The sequence below is a fragment of the Hippoglossus hippoglossus genome, chromosome 15 (genome assembly GCF_009819705.1).
Source record: "Hippoglossus hippoglossus isolate fHipHip1 chromosome 15, fHipHip1.pri, whole genome shotgun sequence".
Classification (NCBI taxonomy): Eukaryota; Metazoa; Chordata; class Actinopteri; order Pleuronectiformes; family Pleuronectidae; genus Hippoglossus; species Hippoglossus hippoglossus.
In genome coordinates, this window is record NC_047165.1 from 6296856 (window position 1) to 6307988 (window position 11133).

Sequence of the window (11133 nt, forward strand, 5' to 3'; positions counted from 1 at the left end):
ACATATGACACAGATGTGGTCGAATGAGCCGCAGAGTGTAAAAGTTTCTCAGGTTCAGACACATGAGGACATTTGGACGGAAGGCGACGACGAGCCGCAGAGCGAAAAAATCAAACAATTCGACGGTTGATAACAAACGTTACCTTCAGTGAGTTCGGCTCCATCTCGACGTTATGAATTGATTAAACTCAACACGCTCTCCAAACTTGCTGGCTTGAATGGATTGCCGAAGGTCCTGCAAGGAACACACGTCTGTGGAGTTTCAAACATCGAGTACAGTCGATGACGAGCGGTGGGAAAAATGCGTTTCGAGAGTAAACACCCTTCAGGAGTCATTGCGTAAACCCATGTGCTAATTTAATGGCGGAAATCGGCGATACAGTTTTTATGGCGCATTAATATGGCGCGTAATCACGTGTTTGGACCACATATTACCGTATAACTATAAACAGACCAATAATTTTTAATCGTGACTCATTATATGTTGTATACATAGACAGAACACACTAATTTCACTCATTTTCCAGCCTCGAAAAGATGGATTTGTGCCAGTATTCTGCGTTAACGCGTTGCTCTGTGGATACGTGTCTTCCAGGACTTGTGTGAAAGACGTTCAGTATGAAAGCACATTTCTCACAGTAATGACACTGAGGATGTCTTCAAGAAACAATGTTACATGAGAGTTAATAGGGTTATCAACTGATTCCTCAGACGTGGGAGCCGCGAGGTGTCGGCGCAGCTCTGAGCGCAGCGGTGTGTGTGTCTGTGTGTGTGTGCCGGGGCTCAGCCGCACAGGTTTTGGGCTTTAAAGCTGGAAGAATAATGGCCTTTATGTATTTTTGGAGGCGAACATGAGAAAAGACGAAATTGGCCGAGTTAGGAAAGCGGGGCGTCACGAGACTGGATTCACGAGGCGCGCTCCTTTTATCCACGAATCACGTTAAAAACGCAGCGCTGACCTTGTGCGTGTTTATTAGAAATAAGTCACACTTCCAAGATCAAAGCCACTTATTTATATTTATTTGTATAAACACTGGGTGATTTGCATATAGATCAAATACAATCAATGATTATTGATTTCAGCGATGATTTCTTCACCAAGTTACACAAACTTGACGGTTTCTGTTTCCCTCTGTTCTCGTCGTTCTCTGCGCCGGCGGAACGTGTCAGCTGGATTTTATCTTCTGTCTGGAGTTATTCATGTGTCCTGTGGAGCAGTACCGGCCCCGTCCACACCGCTGCGCTGTTTCCCCTGTGAGGTCCACCCTGTGCCCTGCATTTATCCAGCACTCAGATCACAGAGCCTGAGCAGCGCCACAGGCCTCCTCCTGACACCAGCTATTTCAAGTGCACTATTACGCAATGCGCCTTTTTTTCCAGAAATGACGAGCAGAGCAAACAGGCGCATTGATTCACATCCACTAAAGTGTTTTCATGTCGAACTGACTCCGCTGCTGCTGCTGCTGCTGTTATGAATGACTGCCTGGTTTTCTCCTTAAGATAAACAGATACTGATGAAGAACACTCAGTGAAATAAAGGGTCATAGATAATGACTCGTTTCATCAATGGGCTTCAGCATGTATATGTAAATATATATATGTATATATATATATATATATATACATACATTTACCTATACATATATATGTATATACATATACCTATACATACAGTATATATGTATATACATTAGAGCTGGATTCAATGCTCAAAGATAATATCCACAGGCTTTTTATGTTATGTTATTTGGTGTTATGTTATGTTATGTTATGTTATGTTGTGTTATGTTATGTTATGTTATGTTATGTTGTTACGTTGTGTTATGTTGTGTTATGTTATGTTGTGTTATGTTATGTTGTGTTATGTTATGTTATGTTATGTTATGTTATGTTATGTTGTTACGTTGTGTTATGTTGTGTTATGTTATGTTATGTTGTGTTATGTTATGTTATGTTATGTTATGTTATGTTATGTTATGTTATGTTATGTTGTGTTATGTTATGTTGTGTTATGTTGTTATGTTATGTTGTTTTATGTTGTGTTATGTTATGTTGTGTTATGTTATGTTGTGTTATGCTATGTTGTATTATGTTATGTTGTTACGTTGTGTTAGGTTGTGTTATGTTATGTTGTATTATGTGTTATGTTGTTTTATGTTATGTTATGTTATGTTGTGTTATGTTATGTTACCAGAGCTTGATGATGAAGAATCAGTTGAACCAAAGCTCATAAATAATAATGTACACCTATTATATCAATATATAATTCAGCATATTATCATATCAGATCATATCATATCATACATTGTATCATATCATATGGTTACGTTATGTTATGTTGTGTTATGTTGTGTTATGTTATGTTATGTTGTGTTATGTTATGTTATGTTATGTTGTGTTATGTTATGTTGTGTTATGTTATGTTGTGTTATGTTATGTTATGTTGTGTTATGTTGTGTTATGTTATGTTATGTTGTGTTATGTTATGTTATGTTATGTTGTGTTATGTTATGTTGTGTTATGTTATGTTATGTTGTGTTATGTTATTGGAAACCAGATATACAAACACGGGCCATCACCAGAGCTCACAGGATTGAAAGCAGCAGAACATTATGTATTAATACTGAAATACGAGGCGATGTTCTGTGACACGCTGACACTCTGATATTTTAAGAAGCAGTTCACAGCGTCGGGACGGTTCGGAGTAAAAGGTGGATTACACAGAGGCTCATTGTCTTACATGCGGCTGCAGCAGCGTTGGGATTCCTGCAGAGAAGCCAATATAAACCGCAGCCCTCAGAGTTATCTTTCCTGATTTCTCTCACAGCCATTTCAGTGGCAGAATCAATGGGGTTGCATTGTTAATGGCAGCCACAATAATGAAGTCCCTGGTTAATCAATGGCACCACTCGAGCTCTTATCTGGCAATTGCAAGTGTTTGCTTGTCAACAGCCAGAGCCCAGCAGTGACTGCAACAGTGTGATTCAGACAATTATGTGAATTGGTGTGAAGGTGGCTCCTTGTGAGAAATCGGAGGTAAATTGAAAAAGGCGTGTTGTGTAGAAAGAGAGACGTGACTGTGATGATATGATATCAAAATATCAGCTGTACTTATTTAAAACTGAGCCGCGCCGGAGGATTCATAAAATCGCAATTTACAATCTCAGCTGCGTCTCTTTATCTCAATTTGTCTTCGTGGTGAGATAACATTCAATAGAGGACGTTAACTTGAGAAAAGGTAGGAACTCGAAGTGTGAAAAGAATGAACGAGTAATGGTCCCAAGCATCCTCTGCATTACAGACAAATAAGTATCTGGAGTAATGCACTGTGAGTCTGGTTCGACAGCTGAGCATCACTTTCAGGTAGGAATTAAATGTGTTTCACCACATGCACGTTAAAGTGTGACAGCTCAAATCCTCTTTGGAGAATCTGAAGTTAACCTGATTTAAGTGCAGCCTGCGTGAGTGACTGTGAGTCTTTCAGGTTCAGTTCACTTTATTTTCCACTTTTGCTCAAAAGTTTAGCGTTTGATTTTTTTTTTTTTGCAGAGTGAAAGATGATCACTCACTAGATTCTCTGTTTCATTCCCAGAGCTGTGACATTCAAATGGCTCTTGCCACTGCTAATATGTGTCGACTGCATGTGTGAGCGAGGACGCCTGATGGAAAAAGCCTTGAAATTAAACAAAAAAAAATGGATGAAAATGTCTCGGGCAGACACTTGCTCAGAGCAGGAACGCACAACGACTGGATAAGTGGCGAAGCGTTATTCCTCGGCACAGGTGTTTCACGTTCCACATAATGAGGCGGCCTCAGCGGGGAGCCACAAATGTGGTTGGAACGCCACCTCAGAATGGAGAGCTGGGGTTACACGTTCAGTAGCAAAGCAATGGAAAAAAAAACATTAAAATAGCATATTCCTACATAATTGTGACCATATGCTGACACGTCTGAACGGTGAATATGGAACGCAGTTAGAATTACTTTTATACAATTGGCTATTTAAACACCACAAAGCCACAGGTAGGAAATCAACTGGCAGACGGCTGCAGAGATGAATTTAAATAGACGCTTTGAGGGTCTCGCGGAACGGAGCCGTGGAGAAACAGTTTTTTGACTACACAGTTTTTTAAAAATGGTTGAAATGACTGTTGATACAGGTTATAAACTGATTTGTTGACTGACAGAATAAAGTTTTTTTGGAGGTCGGATTGGTTTTGGTCAGAAAGACATTTGGGCTTTTGGAGACTTGTTAATTAATCGAGAAAATAATTGTCTGATTAATCAATTATTTAAAAATAGGGGCGAATACTAATAATTATATAGAAATAACAAAATAATTCAATAAAGGGCTGCAACTAATAACTATTTATGTTATTACATCCGCCATGAAGGTTATATTTCCATTGGCTTTTGTTTGTTAACTTGTTTGTTTGATTATTAGCAGGATAAAACTAAAACTACAGAACAGATTACCTCAAAACTTGGTGGAATATGCAGTATGGTTCAAGAAAGAACACATTGAATGTTGGAGAGGATCTGGCTAAGGGGCCCGATCCAGGAATGATCTCCAGTGAGTTCAGACGATGATTAATCTATTCACCAATGAATCATTCAGTCTGTGAAACATCCGAAAAGAGTGGAAAATATCTATCACAATTTACTTGAGCCAATCATCTCTCACCAGAACCCACAGAAAGTTAATATATAAGACAAATAAAACCAACAAATTCAATGTTTGGGAACCTGGAACCAAGAATGAGGGGCTAATCAATCAATTTACCAACTATTGCAATTTAATATGCAGTAAATTCAAAGTGTTTTCTTTACAGTTCACTGTGAGAACTCCTTTTTAATCACTGTTCATTTCAACAATATCATATTTATACATTCACATGCTCCATATATGACATTTTACATTTGAGCTTATTTCAGCCTATTGTTTTGGTACGAGCAGGAATGAAGTGGAGGAGTGGAGACTAGAAGAAAATTGAAAATATGTTACAAATGTACTTTGTTACTTTCCCTCAGTGTTTTAAAACAAGACATCACATCTCAAAATGTGCTTTAAGAACAGAGGAGGAAATGATTAAAGGTTAAAAACACCCAAAGCCTTCACATTTACTACATGAATCATCTAATTAGGTGTTGGAAACAGCCTTAAAGGGGAAGTCAGAGTTATTCAGCAGTGCTGGGCAGTGTAGGGATTTACGTGCATGACCATCACTTTTAAACACTGTAAAAACTTTCAGCGTGATATTGGGATCCACATTTCTAATCGAAACACCAGGCATCATGAAAATCTACACGACCGCAGCATTAAAGCCTCTGAGAAATTAAGACAACACACCCAATCTCCCACTAATTCCACATGCACAATTGCATTAGACAGCAGATATCCATCTATCTTCAGTGGAAAACCCCGGGACATTAGAAACCCATCACGTAAATTTGTCCATGGGAACCGGTTTGAATTGTAACTCTACACCTGCGTCTTTGTGTAATCACACGACAATGCCTCTCGTCTGCAGCTCGACTCGAGGAAAGGTAACAGGAGACGTGGGTGAAGTTGCACGGCTAATTTTAGCCTCTTAGACTCATTATAAGTCGGTGTTGCATTTCTCTCCATTCCATCGCACATGGGTCCACCGACAGTGGACGGCTCGGGCACGAGAAAATCCAATTAGTTTATGGACAGAATCAGTTTCTAATCAGGACTTAAGTTGGACGTTTTCATCTGGAGGCTGTTTGAGATGCTTTCTGTGTGTATTAGCAGGTGTCAGCCAGTGTACCACAAGCTGAATATTAACCGACTGAGCTCATAAATATCTGTGATGCAGTGATATCCTCAGAACATCAAAGCAGCCACCACATGCAGTGAACTGTGCAGGATTATTACTGTTCACAGCAGAACAGAAAGCAGCTCGGAAGCAGAAAAACAACTCCAACTTTTTGATCTTGTCTGATTTAACACTTGTTTATCCGAGCTCCCGTACCTCATCACGTTTTAATGCGTAATTTATGTTTTTTCTGCAATTCAACCCTTTTCATTTACAGCGTGCAGCATCATTCCAAACAAAAAAATAATGGCCGCGGCTATTGATCAGATCTAATATCACGTATTTATGTATGTGTGCTATAGGAATAGTATATTCATAAGGCAAACACTGGTCTGAATGGCTGCCTGGACAATGAACTAATTGCCTGCAAAACACAATTTCACATTCATGGGCCACTATTACAGCTGAATTGTTTGATAATGTCAAGTGAGTCATTTTATTAAGCGCGACACAAATGTAATCATGCGGCAGGGCAACGTGAACTGGAGTGTATAGAAGTGTTAACATCACTGTGGGTTTCAGGTTATTACTACCGCAGCAAATGTAAATTTGCCTCATTGATGGAGAGTGCTCAGCTGAATCAGAAATGTGCGAACCACAAACAAAATAGGCCGCTTCATCCCATCTGCATACACATCAGGACACGCAGGCGCACACACACACGCACGCACACACACACACACACACACACACACACACACACACACACACAGTCCCATTTTATATCTCCCCATCTGAAACCAGGATTAGAACCATGAATAATGCATTTATGTAAATGTCCAATGGGTATAACTATAAAAGATGAGAGTGATTGAAAAGGCATTTTGTTGGATTGAGTTACAGCAGCCTGTGAGTTATGGATGTTTTCAGTGCAGGGAGCGAGACTTACACCAAAAAAAAAAGAAGAAAAGAATATGTGCTTTTTCTTTTTAAAGCAGAGGAGTCACCGTGTCACTTCCACATCTGAGGAACACATCTGCACAGAACCTGATCTCAACATGTATGATTTGCTCTGTGTGTTTCGGTTTATTGCACCCAGTGGTCAAACTATCCTCCACTATGAAGTCACAGAGGACAGAGACCTCAGCATTTCACCATCTGTGCAAAGCGTCGCCGCTGCCTTTCTCCTGTCAAAACACGGGATTGTTATTAAAATGGGCATAAATGTCAGCAGACGTCTGTAATCAGATTATGCACTGGTGTGTGTCAACCTCCCATCGGGGGCCGAGAGCGCCGTGTTATGTTTATGTCAAATAACTGTGTGGGTATACAGGCAATTACAGTGCAGCCACTTACACGAGCAGTTTTTTTTTTGAGAGATTTCTCATAAGATATTCTGCCCCGAACACCGGCTTCAGCTGTCGTACGTGCAACACTGCTGTAATCTGTGCAATCCCAGGCTGTGATGTATCCGCAGAGCAATCAGCCTCGTTAAAGATGGAGACCGAGGACGGATTGTGAAATATGAATGACAACTGCTAAATTGTTTCCATTACAGAAGAGGGAAGATGCAGTATTTTATTCAGAGCCCGGGAAAATAAACTCTCAGCATTAATAATTTATCTCATTTTATAAGGCAATTTAGCAGTCACTTGAAGTTGCTATGGTGACAGGGGGGGGGGGGTATTTTGAGACAACTAATGACCTGTGCAAAACCCACTCACTGTAAACTTCACTCAAGCTAAATGAGATTGCTGTCTGTGCCGTGTGTGATACATGGCTGAGAACTTAATCCCCACGCTATGCTTGGCCCTTTTTTTCTGCACAGGACAAATTAAGGTTGTTAATATCAATGTAAAACATCTGTGGGCTGTTTACCGAGCAGGGAATGTGAGCCAAGCAGCAACAAGCACCACGCTGCATAGAACTGGAAATAAGCCCTTTTGATTTGATTGCAAGTGCAGAATTCTCAACAGGAAAAAGGTCAGACAGAAATCCAGCGATTGAAATACTCATGATGTGAACCCTCCATGATATGGTTTAGAATGTGACTCTGTTATGTTTCACACTGAACCTCCGTCAGTATCTCTTTATTTGCCGGGCTTACGTCAAAGATTCCACTCTGGAAAAAGAAGCTTTGAAGCCTCGCTGGGTTCTGGGGGCGAATCATATTTGTCCAATAAGTGCCTGGCCTGTTGCAGCTGTCGAGGCTGAGACAGAATGAGTCATGTGTTACCCATTTAAGTCCAATTTCTCCCATGCAAATGCTCGACATGTGTGACTCGGCAGGGCCCGTGAGTCAAAACAGTGTTTTTGAAATGAGGGGAGAGAAAATCAAGGCCGGAGCTGTGTGACCGTTTAGCCACCTGCTTCCCGCATGAACTGCTTCAACTGTCACTCTGTGTTTTATTTGGGTGATCACCTACCTGTTGTTGTCTTTGTGTTTTTAAAGTCAGGTCAGATTTATTCATGTAGCACGTGACAAACAGCAGGAGTTGAGCCAAACTGCTTTAAAATCACAGCAAATGAAAGCAATACAAGTTTGGATTTAAAAAAAAGGAGGAGAGGTGCAAATATATAGACTCCAAATCTCTTCAAGAGGAAAAAGTAAAGATTAAAAAATACCCATAAAGACAAAATAAACTTTCAAAAGAAAAGAAAACATTCAAAATTATTAAAAAACCCTTTAAAAGACTCTGTAAAAGGCTATTTTAAAGGTTAAGAATACCATAAAGCACTTAAAATGAAAGAAAATACAAAATGACTGAAATAAATAGTCTAAAAAACTATTGTTAAGTGTTTTTCCTTTGCAATCAGCTATTTGTTCATGCTCATAAGTTTTTTTCTAGTGCTTCAGTCTGAATTTTGGAAATTCACCGATAATATTAAAGTATCTTCACTGCACCAACCTGCCAGTTCCATAAATCTTTGAACTGCAACACAAAGAATATATAGTTTAATAAAATCCTGTATTTTGTGAACAATCCACTGTGGATTTTTTTTATTTTCTAACATGGTTTTAAATCAGTCACAGCCTCCATGAAATTCACTGAATAAACAAAGACAGGGTGCAGCTCAGTGACTCTTCTCTTTTGGAAAATAGCAGTTATATTCACTGAACCGTGCAAAATATTCGTCATCCCTGAAAATTGACATTGACACACAGGTTGAGCAATGGCTTGTAAATGAAGCAACACTTCCTGTTGACAGTGTGCTGCACCTTTTGTCTGTAGCCATAATAAACGTGAGATTAAACTCTCCTGCAGACTGTGGTGTTAGCGCCACCTGTTGGGGTACAAGGGTAAGAACAGGGAGCTGGTGACAGATGTATTACACTGGATTACAAGGGTAATTTACAGCGGAACATAATCGCCATGTTATTAATTAGCCAGTCTTGAGAGAGGCATAGCTGTTGGTCACAAACTAATGATAAATGATGGACCATGTCAAGCTCAGGTTTCAGAGTAAAAAAAAATGAAATACCTCTGACGTCATAACTAGCAGATTCCCAGGGTGCTGTTCTTATTCCAGATTAAATGTCTGACGTGTTTCAGGGTGACAACAGACATTCAAACAGCTCTTCAGACGAGACTCTGCTGAGACTGGAACAAATTCATCTGTGAGGGTTTGCAGATTTGTACGACATGTGTTTTACCACGGGGGGGGGGGCTTTGAAACCAGGAGATACAATAGATGATAGAAATATTTATTATGTGATGACAACAATACCAAAATGCATATCTTTGTGTACCATTAACACAAACACACAACATAAAGAGCATAATTTACTGATGTGCAAACCCTATATGCTGGTTTGGTATTGACGTCTCTCTAGTCCCCCGCCTCATCATTATTGTTACTTTACTTTACAGCAAACTATCATTAGCAACAGTGTTAACTTCACATTTGTCAAACAGAAGTAATGAAAGCACAAATTACTTTTCTTCACCTTCATAGAGAAGTAATTGTGGACGACCAGACTCCTTAGAGCACGACCTGATGATGGTCACGTGACATCCAAACTTCTGGTTTGAAGCACAATTACAATTTAAGTAGAAGTTTTGCTTTTAATTTGAATGATGTTTTTCTTCTAGGTAAACTGAAAAAAAAAAAAAAACAGGTTTGAGAAGCAAACCTTGATTTTCAAATAGACTAATAGAAAACTGCACTTTCAATGAATGACACAGACGTTTGACTTTTTTCACCTCCAGCAGGAACTCCTGTGATTGAATAATTTAGCACCTGAGATTCTCTTTGTGAGTCAGTGACTTTGTAATATTAGAGGCACATCTTCATTCGGGCTGCCGTTTCTGGTTTGAATCTCTTTATTTGTGGAGGTTGCATGTTCTCACTGTGTCTGCATGGGCTTCCTCTGGGTACTTGTTGGTAGATGATGGATTGGATGGACAACTTTATGACAATGTCCCCTCAACAAGACAGGGCCACAACATTACAATACAAGACCTACTAGCAACAAGAAACAAACAAACAAATAAAAAACGACAGAGTTTTGTGATCCAGTGTTTTATTTCAGTCAGACGTGACAAAATTGTAGCCACACACAATATAAAAATATTCCAGAATAATATCAATATAACAAAATTTCCCTTTGAAGGATGTTGCCGTATGAGTGCCGTCAAAAATAAAAACATCTCCACTGCACCAACCCTTCATCCAACCAACATTTCACAACCTCACCTGCGTCAGGATTCCTCCTGAGGTTGTTTTCCTCAGATGTCAACCGCAGTCACCTCAGAGCCCAGGAAGGCGACAGAGCTGAAAATGTTTTGTTGTGCTTGTGTTGTGCTGCTCGTGCTGCTCTGCACCTTCACGCGTCTCAAAGTCAGAAACTGTGCTGTGCAGTGTTTAGATATATTCTGGTAATGCAACTGTGGAATCAAGCATCGCTACCCCCCCCGTGAGTGTCTTCATCTGATTTTTATTTTTCAGTTCCTTTTTAAAACCAGCAATATTTCCCACACTGATGCAGAATAATGCTGCATTTTATTCTTCACGGAGAAGACTGTTATTTTTTTGTGCTGACACAGAAATCAGTGCAGCTACATGAGTTTTGCAGCAAGGGCATTTCTCGGCCATTTCTGTCAGGGTGCAGGGTGTTGAACAGCACCTTCACACAGAATCACTGGGTGACACCAGGCCTGGGGGGGGAGGATTGACTTCGGATCACTTTCCTGTCTCGGTCAACAGAGCAGCGTTTGTCTCTTTTTTATCTCTCTCACAGAATCAGTCAGTGTTTTCATGAGCGCATTCGTTACTAACACTGCTTTGATTTTCTTTCACTCCTGCTTGTTTCAGTAGTTTGGCAAGAGGCAAACTGGATAAACACAAAAAC